This window comes from Pleurodeles waltl, chromosome 4_1, assembly GCF_031143425.1.
Source record: "Pleurodeles waltl isolate 20211129_DDA chromosome 4_1, aPleWal1.hap1.20221129, whole genome shotgun sequence".
Classification (NCBI taxonomy): domain Eukaryota; kingdom Metazoa; phylum Chordata; class Amphibia; order Caudata; family Salamandridae; genus Pleurodeles; species Pleurodeles waltl.
This window is the reverse complement of record NC_090442.1, coordinates 197,270,385-197,294,548: the sequence shown is the minus strand read 5'-3', so window position 1 is coordinate 197,294,548 and position 24,164 is coordinate 197,270,385. Positions and strand designations below refer to the sequence as shown.

Below are 24,164 nucleotides of genomic sequence, written 5' to 3'. Positions count from 1 at the left end.
TTGGGGCCGCATCCCAGTCCATTTATTTGCCCACCATGCCACCTCAGATTAGACCCAGCCATTTGCAAATCAGCCTTGATACTGCTCCAAAAGGAGCATTCTAGCCTGTACTCCCAAGCCAGGCCCTCACCACACGGGAACAAGCAACCCAAGACCTGTTTCACCTTAGTTGGGGCTTTTCAGTCAGGTGTGATTGAAACCAATCTGAAAAGTAAAAGGGAAGTGCCACTGAAAACCATAGACTCACTGGACTCGGAGAAAGGTGCAGAAAAAACGTTCTTAATGGCTCGACTTTGAGTGGACAGTGGGTACATGGAGCTAACTAAAAGCAAGAGAGATGACATGATTAAGGCCATGCTACTTCGATCAAATGCAACGGAATCTCAGATCTCAAAAGAATAAAACTGGTAAAACCCTGCGACTATCCCCAGTGAAGCAAGAGGCAGAACCTTTAGAAGCTCAATCCCATTCCAGTTCTTTGAAAATCTGTTCTCCAGCATCCAAGAAGATATCAGTAGGCATGCAAGCCACACACATCTGAAAAGGTAAATCCAGGAAGGTGAGTGGTAGTCAAGATGGGAGACTCTTTGCCCAAGTGGAACAAGAGAAGCCATAGAAGAGGAACAAGAGTACATCAAACAGGAGTGCCTTACACTCAAGGAATAGCATGCAATATTTTCAGATATGTTTGATGATTTGATAAACTGATGCCGATGCAGCAATATACAGATTTGATGTGTTCAACTGGGCAAAGAGGGAAAGACATAGAGGAATATGTGAGGAAGATTTCATATTAGACCCACAGTGGCCAGGTGACATTGAACTTAACAGAATACAGCAAAAGTTTGCCGCCTGGAAAGGTCCTCACTAAACACTTTTACTAGGGTCCCCAAATATCAAATAAAGGAGCAGTAATGAAGGCAGCAACATAGAAGGGCGACCTAATGCACGATAGGGTCAACATTTAGATATATAGGGATTTATTGCACATCACCATTCAGAAAAGGTAAAACTTCAGACGTATTACTGACCAGGCATATCTCCTATCGTTGGGAACACCCTATTTGATTAGTATTTGAGTGGCATGGCAAAATGAGACAAGTTAGATCGCTTCCGCTGTTGGAAATGAAAATGTATAGTTTTAGCACTCCCCAACGACTGAAAAAGGAAAGATGGACAAAAGTGGCAAGAAAAGCCAGGAGGAGAAGTGACACCTAATGATTAAGCGAGGGAGAGAAACATAATGTTCAGGACACTTAAATTGCAGGAAGTAGCAGAACAGCCTGGAGTAAACCCTGAGCCCTAATATGCAACAATGATGATTTGCAACACACTCAAATTCAGACTGGCAGCGCCTGGAAAGCTGAGGCAGAGGCCATCTTGAAAGGATATTGAGGGAGTATTATGAATGACTGGTGAGACACCATTGTCTGTGACTGGGGCCACATATATCATTCAGTTAGGGAGGGAGGGTATCCTGTGCAGCTATACATGGAATAACTTCACTCGAGAAAGCCAACCTTTGCCCGAAGATATGGTCCATATGGTAGCATTAACACACACATATTGGAACCATCATGTCACATATGGAAAGTATTAGTCTAAATGTTAAAGATCTAAATGCACCAGCAACGTCCCTGGTGATTGTCATCTCCTAAGAGATATAAATGAAGATAAGTATTTGTAGTAAGAGACTCATTTACTCCCAAATGACTGCCACAGACTCGTAGCCTGGTGCTCTCTAAGACAATTTCTTCTGCCAGAGAGCAAAAGGACGGGGAGTAGAGATATTAACCACCCAGAAAGGCAAGGGAGAAAGTCCACAGAGCCCTCAGACACTCAGGGCAAATGCCAGACATTAGCCTTCAAGACAGTTACATGAATGATTACTTTGGTAGACAGCTACACTCCCAATATGGGACAAGACCTCTTTCTTAGGGAAATGATTTCTGTGGTCTTGGTGGAAGAAACTAAGGAGATAATAGGGGGTGGAAACTTGAATTCAGTAATGTGTGGGGCAATGGATAGGTCCTTGTTGAGGTCAGATGGCTGAGAAACAGATTTGTGCACAGCTGACATCAATGGGACTCCTAGACATCTAGCGCATGCAACATCCTGAACAAATTAGGCTCTGCTTCGCATACCCTCATCATGTTCTTGTCAGACGACCTTAAGGGAGAGATCACAAGTACTAAAATATGCCATATTTCCACATTGGCCCATACTCCATTGTTACTAGAGCTCAGTCTCAAGTTTGCACACCACGGCAGAGGATGCATGCGATTATAGAAAAGCATGTTTATGAGATGCCAGCGCAAGGGGATAATTGAGCGAGGTTATAAAAGGCAGTATCCAGGGGACACAAGATCTCCACTTCACAGCTTATTACAGGAATTAAAAAAGTGGTAAAAGCCCAACTGAGTTTGCAGATACAGGAATTTCAGGGAGCACACACGAAAACTGGGTCGTGCAAGATATAGTGACAAATCAGGATGCACCTTAGTGTGTTAGAGCTAGATAAAGCAGAATGCACTTCAGTATGTTTTAAACAGAAGTTCTTAAGTGAGAGCAAAAAGGCAGGGAAACGACTGGTCTAAGACTACCGGCAGCACCCATCTGTACTGGAATCGATCGCATACAAGAGGAGGTAGGACATATCCACACTTCAGATAGGGATGTAGCAGAAACCTCCCACGCACACCTGGAGGGTTTATACGAAGCTTAGGATACACAAGTCAGTAGAACAATTCATGGGGGGTTCAGAGATCCTGCTATTGTTGAAGGAACAGGCAGAATCTTTAGAGCACTTAATGAGACCAGAATAAGTCAGAACAGCCGTACGAAAGGTAAGACCCCCTGAGCCAGATGGCCTAACACCCCTTTTCTATAAAGCATATAGCCTGCAATTGGTACCACTGCTCACAATGCTGTTTAGATCAAATTTGCTTAAAGTGGACTTCGTCTCAAAATCTGTCAGAACCTAGGATTTGGGTTTCTCAAAAACCAGTGAAGAATTCCTCTAAATGTAGTCACAGCTGCTCCATATCTCTCCTAAATATTAGTGATAAAGTTTTAATAGGAATATTAGAAGCTAAGGTAGCGTGGTTCATACTGGGCTTGATAGACTGGAAATAATTCTGGGGTTATCCCAGGAAAAAACAGCAGGAACAACTGTAAAAAGATACTGCACATGTTTGATAAAATACATGGAACCAGGCACTTTGTTGTTAATACTAGATCCAAAAAAGGCATTTAACAGAGTTAATTGGAGGTTTTTGCAGTGCATTCTAGATAGGTTTGGGATCATTCCCAGATGAATTTTATAGGTATTGAGCCCCCTTTGCAAGGATGGGAGTAAACGCCCCTCTCTTAAGAAGCATTATTTACCGGTGGAGGGACCAGGCAAAGATGCCCTAAAGATTGAACCATTGGGATAGAGTATATAAGGCATAGGGATGAAATTGAGTAGATAAATATTGGTAGGAATATGGATTTCTGGTTTTATTCAACAACATCTGGTAACCTTGACCAATACTGTCAGCTCCATTTCAGCACTTCTGCAAGAGATGCAACGTTATTGACAGAGCGTCTATTCTCATTCCCTTTCTCGTGGACCACCCAGCTGAGTCTTAAGTGACAAAATCACTATGTTCATTCACAAGGGCTAACTCCTTCTTGTTTATCTGAGAAGTACGCAAGGGCATTCAGACTTGGCAGGACTTTGTAATTGATTCTTGTTTACAAATGTATTTCATGCTGCCAAACTGTTGTGTTTCGGGCATGCAAAGGGGTGTGTGTGTATATATGTATATGTGTGTGTGTATATATATATATATATATATATATGTCAATGACATGTGTAGCTGCAGATACACATGCTGTGCACTGTTCCTGCCATCTAGTTTTGGGCTCTGAGTGTTTACAAGTTGTTTTTCTTCGAAGAAGTCTTTTCAAGTGACGGGACCGAGTGACTCCTCCCTTTCGGCTCCATTGGGCATGGGCGTCGACTCTATCTTAGATTGTTTTCTTTCCGCCATCGGGTTCGGACGTGTTCAATCATCGAAATTCGTCGGTATTGTTAACGTTCAGTACCGGTTTAGTTTCATCGCATCGGCACCGACAACAAGACCGCTTTGGCGGTTCTTCGGGGCTTCTGCACTTCACCAAGGCCTGGTCGGCCCAACCACATCAGTCGTCGAATGGACCGGACCCCCTTCCGTTTCTGTCCCAAGTGTCACGCCAAGTATCCTTATACAGACCAGCACAGGGTCTGTAACCTATGTTTATCACCCGAATACAGAGAGGATACTTGTGAGGCCTGCCGAGCGTTTCGATCCAAGAAGACCTTAAGGGATCGACATGTAGGATGACTACAGATGGCGTCGAAACCGAAACAACATCTCGACGTCGAGGAAGAAGAGATGCGGATTTCCATTCAGGGATCGGACTCCGATGAATCCGGCGGTGATCGACCTTCGGCGGCGCAAAAAGTGAGTACACCTGCCCCGTCCCACACCCACGGTCACACCAAAAAACTAAAGACCACGGGGACGCCACTGCCGGAAGGCCATGGCTCGACCCACAGAAAAGAAGGTGACCAAGAAACATCGGCACTGAAAAAGGCCAAAGAATTGCCGAAGACTTCAGACTCCGGTCGAGAAACCGGCACTGAAAAGAGTCGGCATCGAGTCGAGCAAGCCTCGAAAGAGCTTATTGGAACCGAAAAAGACAATTTCGATGGGAATTTCGGTACCGAAAAAAACGACTTCGGAGCTGAGACGTTCTTCCTACACTGAAGAACAAGGACTTTCTTTGCAGCTCAAGGAAAGGCATAGATTTGAGCAGGAACTGGATTTAGAAGAACATGACCAAACACAGCAAAGGTTACAAATCCAGAAAGACAGAGGGAAGATACAAACCATCCCTCCGCTCAAGTCAAAAAGAAAACTGGCTTTTCACGAAACTGAACAACTAAAAGCCAAAGTGGTTAGAGAAAAGTCACCACCACCACATTTCCCACCACAACCATCCCCACTGCAATCACCACAGCTGTCACCAGTGGGTACACCAATAGCACAGTCACCCACATACACTGGGATGACTTAAGATGATGCGGACCCCTGGGATCTATACGACCCACCTGTATCGGACAACAGCCCAGAGTGATATCCAACAAAACCTTCACCGCCAGAAGACAGTACGCCCTACACCAATGGTACTCAAAGTACGGCCCGCGGGCCGCCAGCGCCCCCACGGACCTAGCTTGGCGGCCCGCGAGACGCACACCAAACGCCACATCATAATGGCAGCAGTATGTAAACATAGAAGAGGGCCGCGGGAGCATGCTCCCGCGGCCCTCCTCTATGTTTACATACGGCGGCCATTGTTTATGGCGTTGCCCTGACGATCCTGGAAGCCAAAGCCCCATAAAAGTCAGCGCTTGCAGCTAACTTTTATGGGGCTTTGGTCGTCTGCTTCCTGTCACCGGCTCCACGTCTGCTGCCCGCCTGCCTGCCTGCTGTTCCACATTTGTGGCATCTTTACAGTGCTTTGAGTCAGGTAAGGCTCTTTGGTTATTTATTTATTTGTTTTTAATGTAGTGTGTGTTACTGGGGTAGGCATGAGAGCAGATTGCGCTGTGTGTGTGTGTTACTGGGGTAGGCATGAGAGCAGATTGCGCTGTGTGTGTGTGTTACTGGGGTAGGGGTGAGAGCAGATGGCGCTGTGTGTGTGCGCGGTGTGTGTGTTACTGGGGTAGGGGTGAGAGCAGATGGCGCTGTGTGTGTGCGCTGTGTGTGTTACTGGGGTAGGGGTGAGAGCAGATGGCGCTGTGTGCAGATGGCGCAGTGTGTGTTACTGGGGTAGGGGTGAGAGCAGATAGCGCTGTGTGCAGATGGTGCAGTGTGTGTTACTGGGGTAGGGGTGAGAGCAAATGGCGCTGTGTGCAGATGGCGCTGTGTGTGTTACTGGGGTAGGGGTGGGAGCAGATGGCGCTGTGTGCAGATGGCGCAGTGTGTGTTACTGGGGTAGGGGTGAGAGCAGATGGCGCTGTGTGTGTTACTGGGGTAGGGGTGGGAGCAGATGGCGCTGTGTGCAGATGGCGCAGTGTGTGTTACTGGGGTAGGGGTGAGAGCAGATGGCGCTGTGTGTGTTACTGGGGTAGGGGTGAGAGCAGATGGCGCTGTGTGTGTGCGCGCTGTGTGTGTTACTGGGGTAGGGGTGAGAGCAGATGGCGCTGTATGTGTGCGCGCTGTGTGTGTTACTGGGGTAGGCATGAGAGCAGATTGCGCTGTGTGTGTGTGTTACTGGGGTAGGGGTGAGAGCAGATGGCGCTGTGTGTGTGCGCGGTGTGTGTGTTACTGGGGTAGGGGTGAGAGCAGATGGCGCTGTGTGTGCGCGCTGTGTGTGTTACTGGGGTAGGGGTGAGAGCAGATGGCGCTGTGTGCAGATGGCGCAGTGTGTGTTACTGGGGTAGGGGTGAGAGCAGATGGCGCTGTGTGCAGATGGCGCAGTGTGTGTTACTGGGGTAGGGGTGAGAGCAGATGGCGCTGTGTGTGTTACTGGGGTAGGGGTGAGAGCAGATGGCGCTGTGTGCAGATGGCGCTGTGTGTGTTACTGGGGTAGGGGTGGGAGCAGATGGCGCTGTGTGCAGATGGCGCAGTGTGTGTTACTGGGGTAGGGGTGAGAGCAGATGGCGCTGTGTGTGTTACTGGGGTAGGGGTGAGAGCAGATGGCGCTGTGTGTGTGCGCGCTGTGTGTGTTACTGGGGTAGGGGTGAGAGCAGATGGCGCTGTATGTGTGCGCGCTGTGTGTGTTACTGGGGTAGGGGTGAGAGCAGATGGCGCTGTATGTGTGCGCGCTGTGTGTGTTACTGGGGTAGGGGCATTGTTTTGAAAAAGGGGGTGGGGTGATTGTTCCCCCTCTAAGCCCCGCCCCCCCGCTGTCACTTCAGTGCGGCCCTCGGCCGCAAACCATACTGCAATTTTGGCCCCGAGAAAAAGTTTGTGAGTACCCATGCCCTACACGCAGGTACTGGCCAGAGCAGCAACATTCCACAACGCCACAATGCACTCGGAACCGGTGGAGGATGACTTCCTGTTTAACACTCGCATGCATCGTACCAAAGTTTACCAATGTTACCGGGCATGCTGAAACACGCACAACAGGTCTTCCAAGAACCTGTAAAAGGGAGAGCCATCACGCCAAGGGTCGAAAAGAAATACAAACTGCCCCCGTCAGACCCAGTGTTTATTACTCAAACAGCTCCCTCCGGACTCAGTGGTTGTGGGGGCTGCAAGGAAACGGGCCAATTCACAATCTTCAGGAGATGCGCCACCCCCTGATAAGGAAAGTCGAAAAAGAGTGGCATCGCAAGCAGCCAATCAGTGGCAAATTGCCAACTCACAAGCCCTACTTGCCCGCTACGACAGGGCACACTGGGACGCGATGCAAGACATCAACCAGCACTTCCCCAAAGAACACCAAAAACGTGCCCAACAAGTGGTCGAAGAAGGACAGGCCATATCAAACAATCAAATCCGGTCTGCCCTAGACTCTGCTGATACAGCGGCACGGACTGTCAATACAGCAGTAACAATTAGAAGGCATGCATGGCTGCAAAGTTCGGGAATCAGCTATTCGGGCCGGAAGTAGATACCGCAATCGAAAAAATTAAAAAAGACACGGACACGGCCAAAGCCATGGGCGCGCTCTACTCCTCACAATACAGTGGGACATTTAGGAAACCACAGTTTAGGGGAGGGTTTAGACAACAGCCATCAGAACCATCCACCTCCTAAACAAAACCCACCTACCAGTCTCAGTACCAGAGAGGACAGTTCCCAAGAGGAAGAGGGAAATTCCAGCCTTCCAAGCCAAGCCCTAGCAAGCAGTGACTTCAGTGTCACACTTCCCCAACACATATCACCGGTGGGGAGGATATTAACCAAATACAACCACAATTGGACACACATTACCACGGACACGTGGGTCCTATCAATTATCCAACATGGTTACTGCATAGAGTTCACAACATTCCCTCCAGATGTTCCCCCAAAACCGCCCAAAATGTCTCAACAACACTTAGACGTATTACAAATAGAGGTCCAAGCACTGCTATCAAAACAAGCCATAGAGATAGTACCCTATCACCAGAAAGGAACAGGGGTTTACTCCCTGTATTTCCTTATTCCAAAAAAAGACAAAACGTTAAGGCCTATCTGTGATCTCAGAACACTGAATCTCTTCATCAAATCTGATCATTTCCACATGGTAACACTTCAAGACATAGTCCCCTTACTAAAACAAGGGGAATACATGACAACACTGGATTTTAAGGATGCGTATTTTCACATACCCATCCATCTCACAGGAAATACCTCAGGTTTGTAATACAAGGCAAACATTACCAATTCAAGGTGTTGCTGTTTGGAATAACAACAGCCCCCAGGGTATTTACAAAATGCGTAGCTGTAGTAGCAGCAGCTCATATAAGGAGACATCACATGCACGTATTCCCATACCGAGACGATTGGCTAATAAAAGCCAACACTCAACGACAATGTCACGTTCACACGCAATACGTAATAGATACTCTACACAAACTAGGGTTTTCTATAAATTACCAACAATCTCATTTACAGCCATCCCAAATACAACAATACTTGGGAGCAAAACTCAACACACAAAGAGCAACTGCCACTCCAAGTCCACAAAGAGTTCAGTCGTTTCAAAATACAATATCAAGCATGCAACCAAACCAACACTACACGGTCAGGTTTGTGATGAAACTACTAGGCATGATGTCCTCATGCATAGCTATTGTACCAAACACAAGGCTACACATGCGGCCCTTACAACAGTGCCTAGCAAAACAATGGACTCAGGCACAGGGTCAACTCCAAGATCTAGTGTTGATAGACCGCCAAACACACTCTTCGCTTCACTGGTGGAACCCTGTAAATTTAAACAAGGGGCGGCCTTTTCAAGACCCAGTGCCTCATGCCATTATCACAACAGATGCATCCATGATTGGGTGAGGAGCACCCTCAACAATCACAGCATACAAGGTCAGTGGGACAATCAGCAAAAACAACTCCACATAAATCACTTAGAACTGTTAGCAGTCTTTATAGCACTAAAAGCCTTTCAACCCCTTCTAGCCCACAAACACATTCTTGTCAAAACAGACAATATGACAACAATGTGTTATCTAAACAAACGGGGGGGGACACACTCATCACAGCTGTGTCTTTTAGCACAAAAAATCTGGCATTGGGCAATCCACAACAACATTCGCCTAATAGCACAATAGATACCAGGCATTCACAATCAGTTAGCCGACAATCTCAGTCGAGATCACCAGCAAACTCACGAGTGGGAAATACATCCCCAGATTCTACAACATCAATTCCACCGCTGGGGGACACCAAACATAGATCTGTTTGCAACAAAAGAAAACGCAAAATGCCAAAACTTCGCGTCCAGATACCCACACCCTCAGTCCAAGGGCAATGCTCTATGGATCAGCTGGTCAGGGATATTTGCTTACGCTTTTCCCCCTCTCCCGCTCATTCCTTATCTGGGCAACAAACTGAGTCAAAACAAACTCAAACTAATACTTATCACACCAACGTGGGCTCGCCAACCCTGGTACACCACACTGTTGAACCTATCTGTAGTACCCCACATAAAACTACCAAACAGACCAGATCTGTTAACACAACACAACCAACAGATCAGACACCCGAATCCAGCATCGCTCAACCTAGCAATCTGGCTCCTGAAGTCTTAGAATTTGGATATCTAAACCTTTCCAAAGAGTGTATGGAGGTCATTAAACAAGCAAGAAAACCCACAACAAGACATTGTTATGCTAACAAATGGAAAATGTTTGTTTGCTACTGCCAGGCTAATCAAATTATGCCATTAGACGCCTCCGCACAAAACATTGTAAGTTACTTACTACACTTACAAAAGTCCAATCTAGCTTTCTCTTCCATTAAAATCCATCTCACTGCAATATCTGTTTATCTGCAGATTAAGCATACAAAATCACTTTTTAGAATCCCAGTTATTAAAGCCTTTATGGAAGGACTGAAAAGAACCATACCCCCAAGGACACCACCAGTACCTTCGTGGAATCTTAATATTGTATTAACACAACTCATGGGCCCACCATTTGAACCCATGCATTCTTGTCAAATCCAATTTTTGACTTGGAAAGTAGCCTTTCTAATAGCCATCACATCACTTCGAAGAGTTAATGAAATACAGGCGTTTACTATTCAAGAACCCTTTATACAAATACATAAACATAAAGTGGTTCTCTGTACAAATCCAAATTATTTACCAAAAGTCATGTCACCGTTCCATCTAAACCAAACTGTGGAACTCCCAGTCTTCTTTCCACAACCAGACTCAGTAGCGGAAAGGGCATTGTATACATTAGACATAAAAAGAGCGCTAATGTATTACATTGACAGAACTAAACAATTTTGTAAAACAAAACAATTGTTTGTAGCTTTCCAAAAACCTCATGCAAGTAACCCTATATCCAAACAGGGTATTGCCAGATGGATAGTTAAATGCATTCATACCTGTTACCTTAAAGCTAAAAGAGAATTACCCATTACACCAAGGGCACACTCCGCTAGAAAGAAAGGCACCACAATGGCTTTTCTTGGTAATATACCAATGACAGAGATTTGTAAGGCAGCCATCTGTTCTACGCCCCATACATTTACTAAGCATTACTGTGTAGATGTGTTAGCAACACAACAAGCTACAGTAGGACAGGCTGTATTAAGAACATTATTTCAAACAACTTCAACTCCTACAGGCTGACCACCGCTTTTGGGGAGATTACTGCTTTGTAGTCTATACACAGCATGTGTATCTGCAGCTACACATGCCATTGAACGGAAAATGTCACTTACCCAGTGTACATCTGTTAGTGGCATGTTGAGCTGCAGATTCACTTGCGCCCGCCCACCTCCCCGGGAGCCTGTAGCCGTTTTAGTTGCTTGTAAATATGTAAATAAATATTACTTTACTACACACTATGTACATACAAATCTACTCCATTGCATGGGCACCTCTAGTATCCTTACTTCAACAACTCCTACCTCACCCTTTGCGGGGAAAACAATCTAAGATGGAGTCGACGCCCATGCGCAATGGAGCCGAAAGGGAGGACTCACTTGGTCCCGTGACTCAAAAAGACTTCTTTGAAGAAAAACAACTTGTAACACTCCAAGCCCAACACTAGATGGCAGGAACAGTGCACAGCATGTGAATCTGCAGCGCAACATGCCATGAACAGATGTACACTGGGTAAGTGACATTTTCCATATGTGTGTGTGTGTGTGTGTGTGTGTTTATATATATATATATATGTTCCACCTGTCATCACAGGAATCCGTTAAGGACCAGGGACAGATATATATTCACTGGAAAAAAACAAAACAAAGGTTACATGGTCATTATAGTTAGGTTTACATTTTACATGCTCAAAACCATAAAAATTCAGCTGTTATAGTTAGTTATTTTAAGTAACTAGAACTTGTGCTCTACGACAAGTATAACTCGCGCCCTTCCATGCACAGTTTCTCATCAACATTTTTACTGCAAATGTTACAATGATATTATCAGTAATGTCATAGAAGATGTCATACGTAATGTAATATCTGGGATAATTAGCAGTGCATAGCAACGTCGCAAGTTATAGTTACCTTGGGGCACAAGTTATAGTGACTTGAAATAACTCCAACTCTTTGCTTCTTAGTTTTCCTTTCGCTTTAGATTTCCCTATTGCCTTTTCTATGTTCTTAGAGTTATTAAGAAGAGCACCTGGTTAGGAGGTATAAAAGGATTCTACAGCACTTAAAAGCCATTAGTACTAAGGATAGAATATATCCAGTGGCTCACCACTTCAAGGAACATCACAACACGAAGTGGGCGGTCTTGTATATTATTTTGTAGATTTCCTACCAAGAAACATCAGAGGAGGAGATAGGGAGAGAGGACTCAGGCAATTGTAATCCCGCTACATAATAGAGCTCAACACAATAAGCCTGGGGGGATTAAACATTGAAGAGGGTCTGCATACTGCAACTGTAAAAAAGGAAAATATAAGGAATAGGACTGAGAGTTTACATAGAGTAAACCATCTATGAAATTCATCCCTTTCCTTAAGTTGAGTTTGAGGTATAGGAGGCAAGGTTTTAGCCAGTGGTTGTAGAATAATTTTGGCCCTGGACACTTTGGGTGGAGAAAAGTGAGGCTGTAGAGACAGGTGACATTGCGCTAAATAAATAATAAATAAACTGAATGACAGGTTTAAAATGTTTTATCTGATGAATGAGGCCTAAACAGCAGCTGAGAAGCCTTATTGTGTGTGATGGAGAGCAAAAGTGGTGGAGATGAATTATTGTAATGGGCGTTCCCAAACTGAAGTGAACCTTAAAGCGCACAATTTGGGATAAAGATTGCCCACTTGGTCAAGATGATGGTATACAGTTGAAAGGGAGTTAGTATGTGAAAATGGTAATTTGTGTGCTGCTGTGAGTCTTAGCCCACAGGGATGGAACTGCTAGCATGGAGGAGGTACTTGTTTTCACAGAAGCAAATATGACAATGCAAATGTAAAATGTTTATAAGCAAGACTGCACTTTATATTACGAATTATTTTAAATGGGTATTTGCAAATTGAAGAGAACCTTAAAGTGCACAATTTGGAATGAAAGTTGCCTACTTGAACATGATGATGTTATAACGCGGTTAAGTACAGAAGTTAAACTAAGATGGGGAAATGATAATTTATGTGGGCTGCTGTGAAGCAAAGCCCACAGGGGCGAAATTACTAACATGGAGGAGGTACTTCTTTGCGTATAAGTCTATATGCAAATGTACAGATAAAATGCTTACAAGCAAGGCTGCGTTTTGAATTACGGAATGAGCATGTTTTGTTGAGACTACTAGCATGTACATCGTAATGTAGTTCAGATGAAGTAGCTATGCTGTATTAGGGTTGTACCAGGTTGCCACAGGGCTATTAATGAAAGTAATATATAGTTTTTGTTCTTTTTGTACTTTTTGCACTTTTTGCTAAAATTCACGTGGGATAATAGAAAAAAGACACTGCACTCCCTTTGTTCAAAATAAGAGTGTGTGGTTAAACTTCTTCAACAATTACTTGTGTGCATGAGGGTATCGTCCTCTGATCCAGGACGTAAACAAAACATATGGAAAAGCACTACCACAGTCATTTCCCTTCCTTTCGCTACGCAAAGCCTCCTTCTGAGACTTATGAGCTAACTTTGACTTGTTGATTCAAAGTTCCATGAAATTAAATCCATAATATTCATCCATGTTCTTTAGTTCATTCAACAAACTCCTTTATTTGGTTATCACAAACGATGTAAAACGCATCCATGGAAATTACTCCGTTTGAAAACCATTGTCATGTATATACATGTGCATTCAACTAGTCCCAATGCATTTGGCCTTCGTCAGGGGATATTAAATCCTATGAAGCAAACACAAAAAAATAACCAAAAGTGGAGACACTGAGTGCTGAAAACAATGTGCCGCTCAAAATCACGGTGTGTCATCATCAGAAACTATCCGTCATCATGCTGAATTCCAAAACCGTGTAGTGCACTCTCAAAATAGTGCAAAGTAGAAGTGAGTACTAAAGCCGATCTGAAAAGTGAATGTTATTCAGAAACGTCTCTGTAAGAACCTATGTAAATCCAGTTGAGTGCATGCACATTTCATGGTTATATACATCATTAGAAAACAAGAAACTTTCTACATTCATGATATGGTAAAGATTAGTAGACTATTCATATGTCAAAGGTTGTCATGCTTAACCCCTTCGCTGCCACGCATTTTCCCCTCCTGTGGCTAGCCTTTTTTGGCTATTTGTGGCAGTTCGCACTTAGGCCCTCATAACTTTTTGTCCACATAAGCTATCCACGCCAAATTTGCGTCCTTTTTTTCAACATCCTAGGGATTCTAGAGGTAGCCAGAGTTTGTGGGTTCCCCTGGAAGAGACCAAGAAATTAGCCTAAATATTGCAAAAATGTCATTGTTGGTTTTTTTTTTAATGGGGAAAAGGGGCTGCAGAAGAAAGCTTGTGTTTTTTCCCCTGAAAATGGCATCAACAAAGGGTTTGTGGTGCTAAAATCACCATCTTCCCAGCTTTCAGGCAGACTTGAATCAGAAAACCACATTTTTCAACACAAGTTTGGCATTTTACTATTTTTTCTGCTTTCAGCCCCCTTCCAGTTAGTGACAGAAATGGGTGTGAAATCAATGCTGGATCCCAGAAAGCTAAACATTTCTAAAAATAGATTTTTTTTTTAATTCAGCAAGGGGTAATTTGTGTAGATCCTACAAGGTTTTCCTGCAGAAAATAACAGCTGAAATAAAAAAAAAAAATTGAGGTGAAAAAAAACAGCAATTTTTCTCTACGTTTTACTCTCTAACTGTTATCTGTGATGTCAGATTTTTGAAAGCAATATACTGTTACGTCTGCTTGACTCTTATGGTTGCAGGGATATATAGGGCTTGTAGGTTCATCAAGAACCCTAAGTACCCAGAGCGAATAAATGAGCTGCACCGTGCAATGGGTTTTAATTCTATACGGGGTATACAGCAATTCATTTGCTGAAATATAAAGAGTGAAAAATGGGTATCAAGAAAACCTTCGTATTTCCAAAACAGGCACAAGATAAGGTGTTGAGAAGCAGTGGTTATTTGCATATCTCTGAATTCCGGGGTGCCCATACTAGCATGTGAATTACAGGGCATTTCTCAAATAGACGTCTTTTTTACACACAGTTTTACATTTGGAAGCAAAACATGTAGAGAAAGACAAGGAGCAATAACACTTGTTTTGCTATTCTGTGTTCGCCCAAGTCTCCCAATACATAAATGGTACCTCACGTGCATGGGTAGGCCTAATGCCCGCAACAGAAAACTCAACATGGGCACATCACACTCTTTCATTTAAATCTGACATGTTTTTTGTAAAGTGCCTAAAATAACACTTTTTCCTCAGATTTCGCTGACAGAAAGTTCTGGAATCTGAGAGAAGCCACAACTTTCTTTCCACCCAGCATTCCCTCAAGTCTCCCGATAAAGATGGTACCTCAATTGTGTGGGTAGGCCTAGCGCCCGCAACAGTAAAGGCCCCAAAACGCAACGTGGACACATCGCATTTTCCCCAAAGAAAACAGCAGTTTTTTGGAAATTGCCTAGCTGTTGATTTTGGCCTCTAGCTCAGTCGGCACCTAAGGAAACCTACCAAACCTTTGCATTTTTTTAAACTAGACACCTAGGGGAATCCAAGATGGGGTGACTTGTGGGGCTCTCATCAGGTTCTGTTACCCAGAATACTTTTCAATCCTCAAAATGTGGCCAAAGAAAACATTTTCCTCACATTTTGGTGACCAAAAGTTCTGGAATCTGGGAGAAGCCACACATTTCCTTCCACCCAGCGCTCCCCCAAGTCTCCTGATAAAAATGGTACCTCACTTGTGTGGGTAGGCCTAGTGCCCGTGAAAGGAAATACACCAAAACACTATCCGTACACATCAAAATTATCAAATACAAAACAACCTGATTTTGCGAGGGAGAAGGGGGGCACCTGCATTTCTGGTCCTGGGCTCAGCAGGCATACAGGGAAACCTACCAAACCCAGACATTTCTGAAAACTAGACACCCTGGGGAATCCAGGGAGGTGTTACTTGCGTGGATCCGCCAGTGTTTTCTTACCCAGAATCCTCAGCAAACCTCAAATTTAGCTAAAAAAAAAAAATCAAATTTTCCCCACATTTCTGTGTGGGATCACCACACCGGGATGAATTTCCTACCACCCAACGTTCCCCCTCAGTCTCGCGGTACAAATTATACTAGTGTAGGTGGGCCAAGTGCCTGTGACAGGGAAGAGCCAAAAACATGTTGAAATTGGGGGGGGAACTAAAGCGGGACCAAAACGGCAGTTTGAAAAAAAAAAAAAACATTTTTAGGCTGACAAGTGGGGCAGAATTTGTATGCTGGGTGGTAGGAATTTTGTGAATTCGTGCAGATTCTGGAAGGTTCCATCACAAAAATGTGGAAAATGTTTGTGATTTCCAACAAAGTTGGAGGTTTGCAGGACATTGTGGGTAAGAAAATGGTGCGAGGTGCATGTGAAGCTCACCACCCTGGACTCACCCAGATGTTTAGTTTTCAGATGTGTCTAGGTCTTGTGGATTTCGCTACATGGCAGCGTCCCAAAGTCAAAAAAGTGCAGCCCTCACCATTCCAAGTGGGAAGATTTTGAGAGTTAGCAAAGCTCTCATGGCCCAAATGTAAAACCAAAACCCAAAATAATCAAATGTCCTCTTGCTTGCCATGACATAAGATGTTTTAGTGTGCGGGGTGAAAGACTGGTACCTCCTTCAGTTGGGGTGGGGGCATCTAGTAGACTTTCTCCCCCCAGGGTGTGGGTCGGGGGGAATTGAAGAACAACTTTGGCCCCATTTATTTGGGATGGGGGTATGGCGTTCCAAAAATAGGCTGATGGCCAACAGTAATGTGCCCCCATGGGGAGCAACTCTTATCTAAGGGGCTGCCCCCCCACCCCGCACCAAAACAAAACACATACACACACCAATCCCTGGTGCCTAAGTGGTTTCTGCCCCCCTTGGGGGCAGATCGGCTTAATAAAGATTTCCCCCCCAGGGGAGCGACCCTTGTCCCTTCATCCGTGTTGGTCTGAGCTAAAAATTGTTCAACTGCTTCTATGCCTAAATTATGAGGAATTTAAATGTACAGTGATTCCACATCAGTGGTACACAAACAATTTTGTGTGCAAGTCAATATTGGATATATTGGAGTTATTTGAAAGAACTCCAACTATAACTGCTGAATTTCTATGGTTTTGTACGAGTAAATTCAGAACCTAACTATAAAGTCCCTGTAACCTTTGTTTTTTTCAGTGAATTATTTATATATATATATTTTTTTTTTGTTTTGTAACGTGTGTACGGGCCTAGCCAACCCCTCACTCATAACTTGTTTCACTTGCTGTGAGACTTCCACTAACCGTCCACAATATGAACCGCAGGGGAGTTGTTACTCATAATACACATACCAAAACAGTACTCTGTCTTCAGACTACATTTAGCACAATAAAGAACTAAGCAACATCCGTCCCCTATTTACCTTCATAAAAAAGATTCTGATCAATGGGAGCCAAAATACAGTGCAACAATTAAGCCCCAAATTGATGTTGGAAGAAGTAGGAGTGCTAGCAAGGGGATAATGCAACAATGTCTGACAAGAGATTGTTGTGTTGATCCAAAAAGCCCAAATTACCCTAATGAAACATACTTAAGGAATAAGGTATGACCACACCATAATAAGGTATGACCACACCAATTGCCCATTGAATACCTCTCAGTGGCCATGGAAGTATTGCCCATCCAGTACCTCTGTGACTGTGCAAGTAGTTCAAATTCTAATTGATTTGTGTTATTTGTAATCACTGAAAATAAATAAAATACTTCTTGGTTTAAGTATTGTAGCGAGTTCATATCTAATATTTGATTAAGGCACTTCCATTACTGCTGTCTTTAGTGCTTGGGAGTTTGACTTTTGAAAGTCAAATTTGTTATGCCTTTCAGCACAGCTTTTGAAGGCAAGCTGTTGGCCATGTGCCAATTAGCCTATTTTAGGCATTGAAGGAGTAAAGGGTCTCTTGGGAGGAAGAGGCTCGGTCCTTCACTTAAGCAATTCAAAGTTACTCACATACTGCAGACATAACTATTCAAGTAAGAAGAAAATTAGAAAAGATACAGCTTTTATTCCAGATCTTATTAGGATAGATAAAAAAAGACTCCTGCAAAGAGATTTGATATGTTGAAAAAGAAATAAGTTCTAGACAAAGTGTCACTTGGTACCACAATTCAAGAATCAACAAATTAATTTGCTACAGATTTGACAGTGGGGAAGGTACATCAACAGTGGGGTAAAGACGGACACAAACAATGCCTTTTTTTTTTCTTTTCTTTCTAAGAGTAAATGGAACTCCTATACGTAGATAAACAAACTGGAACGCAAGGGCATGGTGACGGTGAGAGAAAATATGCACTTTGAAACATAAGAAATAGTGCACACTATAAGAGCGCCACCAAAGAAAAAATAATTATGAATTTATCAAAGCATCAATCAACAAGGGAGAAAAAAATCACTATCAAAGGGCTATCTTTTTGTCTGGAACAACACTTTGATTTTGTGGAAACTATAAACACTAATAAATTAATTACCAAAAAATTGATCAAGTTAGATGCTATTATAGAAAACGATTTAGGATTACATGAGACCACAAGATCTGAAAATGAATCAAGAAAGGAAATTTTGACAAATGAACACATTTCTGTTATAAAATATAATTTGAACTTATGAATGATGATACAAAGTATGTCAGAGTCATATTATAGAGGAACTATTATTGGCTACATAAATGATGACTACAAAAATGAATACAGTCAATTAAAAGAGAAATTTGAATATTATTATTCCTTTTTACGGGAAGCAAAATTAATATTTTTCATGATTTGGCAGTTCGAGATATTGAACGAATTGAAAAAGGTAAAAAAATAACGACAAAGGAGAAAATTAACTATGAGGAGAATGACAAGCAAAAAAACATCTTCAACAGAACCACCAAATAGCAGTAAAAATTAACTGAACAGGGCGGAAACATCTTCATTGAAGATGTACTACAATGAAGCATAGGGACAACTAAACAATTTAAACAACTATGAGAGATTAGAATGGAATCTTATTAAATACATCGAAAAATATACAATAAGTTTATTGAAACCAGACAGTCACAACTACTAATTAATGAAGATGAATATAGTTATGTTAGGACTGACCATCTAATAACATCTACAATATAGTTCCTACAAAAGGTGCATAAGTATAACAGAATAGCTCAGACAGGACCTACAGTCTATCTGTGGGTCTCTATTTGAATGGACATCACAATATGTGGATTTCTATCTTACAGTAATAGTTAGGAATTTGAGTTCCTAGATCAAACATACAATCAACATATTGCAGATCCTTGATAATATTGCTGGCACTAGGAGTTCCAGCATGTAACGCTAGAAGTGGTATCTTTCCACACACCAATCAAACATGAAATTGGCCAAGAAACATGAATATTTTTTTAAAACAGCACAACGCAGAAGAAATGGAACATAAAAAATGCTTCTCACTATGATTGAGATGTGTTTCAATAGCAATATTTTTATTTTTGACCACCAAAATGTCCAACAAAAAATGTGAAACATCCATAGGTATTTACTTCTCTCCACACTATGCAAATCTTAAGATGAGGTGGTGGGAAAATGAGATAACTTGGGGAGAAAGAAATTAACAGTATCTGGGAAAAAAACATACTATGGACTGATACATAGACTTATTTATCATCTGTCATGGATCACAGGAAGAATTTCAACATTACGTTGGCACTTTAAACACTAATAACTTGCCTAAAGTTCACATGTGCGATCAACGATAAGAAATAACATTTTTTGGATATTCTAAAAACATAAAGGATTGCAACATTAAGACCACAGAAAGTATCCACAACAAATTGAATACTACATGGGGATGTTTCCATCAGAAATCACTTATTAACAGTATCCCTTATGGGACAGCTCCTCATATTGAAAAGAAACTGTTGGAAAATCTTTGAAATTCGAAAGAAACTGTGCAGGAGCAAACTATCATTAATTAATATATATATATATATATATACATATATATAGAGAGAGAGAGAGATCGAGAGAGAGAAAAAATAACTCAAAAAGACAAGAATTACTATGTTAATATCAAACTCTTATCAAAAAGAAAAACCTCTGGATTACTCAAGATTGTACAGACAAACTGGCAAATCCTTACATAACCAAGGCAAACACATTGGACTCCTATTTAAAGCAAGGAAAACCACTAGCACCAACCCGCTTTCAAATATCCACTCCAAGAGTAAGCCAATCGAGCCTCTGCACTCCTTCAAACAAATATCACAAAGTGAATTTATGGATCTGGTCAAATCAAGCAGGCCTTCCAGCTGCCCTTCTGACCCTTGTCCACTGCACATCTTCAAGAAGATTATTTCATCCGCCTCTGCCGCCACATCAGTGAGAAGAATCATCAATAATTCTTTACCTATGGGAATCTTTCCTCAATATCTCAAAAAGCCACATATACACCCATTACTAAAGAAAATAAACCCGGACCCGAATGATCCCAACAACTATAGACCAATTAGAAATGGACCTTTCCTGGGCAAACTGATAGAAAGAGCAGCTTTCGCCTTAATTCGTTGGAGATAACTCCATACATTTAGACTGCCAAACTGGATTACACCCAGGAAGAGACACTGAATCTGCCCTCATCGTCACCTGGGATGATCTTAAAAACACAGTAACCTGCAGTAGAGTTGCTGCACTACTTCTTCTGGACCTCTCAGCTGCCTTTGACACACTTGATCATGAAATCCCTAATACAAAGACTCTTCGAAGCTGGCATAGAGGGGACTGCTCTCGACTAGATCACATCCTACCTTCAAGACAGAACTAATGTCACCAGTACTTCCCCTTTCTTGTCCAAACCCTACTTCACAAAAACATGGGTCCCTCAAGGCTAAAACATCTCACCCATGCTTTTCAACATCTACCAGATGTAATTATCGGCAATGATACATGAATTTCAACTAACACGCTACATCAGTGCAGATGACACACAAATACTCCTTAAACTGGAATGCCTTTGGAAACTCAGAAATCTTCAGTTACCTCAGAGCCATTGATCAGTGGATGTCATGGAGCCGTCTCAAACTGAATGTTTCCAGAACTGAAATACTCACATGTGGCCGATTGGAAAAATTATGACCCAATCTGCGCCTGGCCTTATGATCTGGGACCACCTCCTAAAGTATCTAAAGAAGCAGGAAACATTGCAATTACCATGGACTCTAAGTTAACAGTGACTGCTCAAGTGGACAAATTAGCAAGCTCAAACTTTACCATGAAAACTCTGTGATGCATCTTCCCCCATCTTTGATTTCCGCACAAGGTGCAGACTGCTGTCTGTCTTGTACTATCTAAACTGGATTACACAAATGGCCTCTACCATGTATCCTCTCCATCTACTACAAAAAAAATTACAACGGATTCAGCATTCGGCTGCCAGTCTACACCTGCAGGTAAAGCCACAAGCCCACATCTCATCTGCTGTGAGGGCCCTACATTGGTTACAGTTTGCCAGAAGATCCAGCTTCAAGCTGCTTTGTATTACCACAAAGCAATACATGGAACAGGATCATTTTTTATCAGGAATAAAATCACCAAATACTTTCAACAAAAAAACTTCTGGAATTCATTACCCCCAAATATAAGATCTTCAGAAGACTACTCAAGAGTTGGCTCTTTCCTACATAACCACCATACTCAAACAGCAATGGACTGCATATCCCTGTGTATGTAAACATTTTAAAATCTGACTATTTGTATATATCTAGATATGTGAATTTCTTTTTACAATTCTGTACAATTATTTTATCTTAAAATATATACGCACTATTTAGGCCTGTTTTACAATTTGCTTTCCCTAAGGTTAGATGTGTAAAAATATATATATATATATATATATATGTGTGTATGTATATATATATATATATATATATATATATATATATGTGTGTATGTATATATCATAGGTCATAGGCATAGTTTCTATTTAAGTTGTTTGATTGGATGCTTATGAGTCTCTGTTTTTATTTTATCTATCACAATAGGTAAATATTATCTTAACTATCTACAAGCATTTCACTATTGAAATATTAAGGAAAGATAAAATAATTTTATAAAAGTTAAAAATTAACTTCAAATACTGCAACTCTTGAAAGTCTGTGTTTATAAGATACAACTTTAAATATCAATATATTATATTCCTTACACACACATTCCCTTACTGTGTAATTATTTATATATTTACTACTTTAGTCCTACTGTACAAGAGGAGAAAAAAAGTAACTCTTGAAAGCTTTACTCTCTTACCATCACCCTATACCTCTCACAGTCTATCCTCTGTCTCCATCCTCTGACTCATCCCAAACACATTCTACTACTGTGATCTCCAAATAACCCTCCTAGATTCTTCCCTCCTCTACCCTGCTGCCTCACCCCAAACCTCAGTTTACTATTCTGATCTCCCAAACAACCCTACTAAATTCTCCCTCATTTATCTCTCCTGTGACTCATCCAAAGCCCAATTGTACTACTATGATCTCCCTAATCCCTTTCTACAGTCTCTTCCATCCTCCACCTCCCCTTTTCTCATCCCAAACCTCATCTTACTACTGTGGTCTCCCAATTAAAACATCTGGGTTCTTCCATCCTCCACCTCCCCATTATTCTATTCAATCCAACTAACAGACTCACATGTCCTCCACTCAGATTAACTCATACCTCCCTATACTAATACTGTACTCATATTTTCCTATACTAATCCTTTTGAGTTCCGTAGTAAAGTGCTACTCGCCAAACATGATTTCAACGCCTCATCAGGGGTAGTAATAGCTATATAAATACAATTACAAAATAAGATTAATACTGACTTATGATTAAAGCCCTAACAAATTCTTAAAAAAATAAATAAATAAATCAAAACACGTAATAAAATCTAACCCCAGTATCGGAAATAAATTGAGGGACTATCATGTGTTTCCCACCATTGAGAATCAACATTATCCACATCTATATTTGAGGATCTTTCCCAGAAACAAGTATGGCTACCCACAAGACCGAATGTTTTTACAGGCTGTGGAAAATGTAAAACATGGACAAGTGTCCACAACATGAAAGGTTACAAAGATAGAAACAACTCACAGATGGACATCACCAAGAGAAAAACATGTGGCACATTTTGGAATGCAAGTGTGGAATGAGATATGTAGGCAGTACTGGCTGCTCTCTATGTAAAACATTTCAGGGCAATGAACAAGAAAAATCCTACATATATCATATTGAAACAGAACCTAAAATATTATACAGAAGACTGTAAAGCATTAAGTTATTTTGGAATTGATACACTCCCTAAAAACGAAAGAAATGGAAACAGAACCTTACAATTGAGACAGTTAAATCAAGATATATTATCAGGCTACAAACATCAAAACAGTATGAACTGAATAATGCTGAAAAGTTACATGCACACCTTCAATAATAATTCTAAATTTACATCCATTTTACTTCATTCTTCAAAAAAAGGTGGTGAAAAGCAACAATTGGCTGATTCAAAACTAAATGGTTATAGGATTTAATTGAAAAGAATATCAACAATTTGTCATGAGCCAAACTAAACACAATTACCCACTAAGGGAGAAATCAAGAACATAATAAAAAGTGATGGATCTGAATGATGAAATGGGATTAAGTGCTGAGATAAATATTATCATCAGTAATTACACAAAAATAATAAAAATCTGAATAAAAAAAGTCAGTGGGTAATAATCACATACATCTCAGTAATTGTAATGAAGGAATCATGTAAATAGTATGTGAGTGTGTATATATATATCTTGTTGTGGTCGCCACTCATTTATAGTTGGGACCTAGTTTCTATAGAAAAAGCATTTTTGTTTTAGTAATAACTTTGGCGCTGTTTGAATCTTCAAAACATAAGACGCTCACTTCAGCGTCTGTCTGGAAAGTTTTGGGGTGATCCGCAAGCGGGGGTCGAGAGAAAAAGGGGGGGTCCCAAAATGCTTTTCCCCCATGCATTTTTCTATAGGTATTTCAAACAGGAATAGGGCCCAAACCACTTGACGGAATTGCATTAAATTTGACGGAAAGGTAGCTCTTGGTCAAGAAAGCGACCTTTTTGTTATTTGGTGTAAATCCGTTCAATAGTTTTTGAGAAATTAAAGAAAAAATAAATTTGTATATATAGGGACGCGAAGGCTCCACAAACTAAATCCCGATCTTGGGTCAGATCTGATTGGCTGCCAACACTTCAACAAGGAAGTGTTGGCAGCCATGTTGGGGACTTGCCTTCAGCCGAGTCCTAGAAAAAAAAGTTGGAAAAAAAAAGAA

General features: G+C 41.7%; 1 protein-coding gene across 8 annotated transcripts in view; it reads left to right on the top strand.

Moving 5' to 3' along the window:
* The window catches only part of ERC1 (ELKS/RAB6-interacting/CAST family member 1), a 1,341,708-nt gene that overhangs the window by 1,073,148 nt on the left and 244,396 nt on the right, over window positions 1–24,164 (top strand). The window lies entirely within an intron of this gene.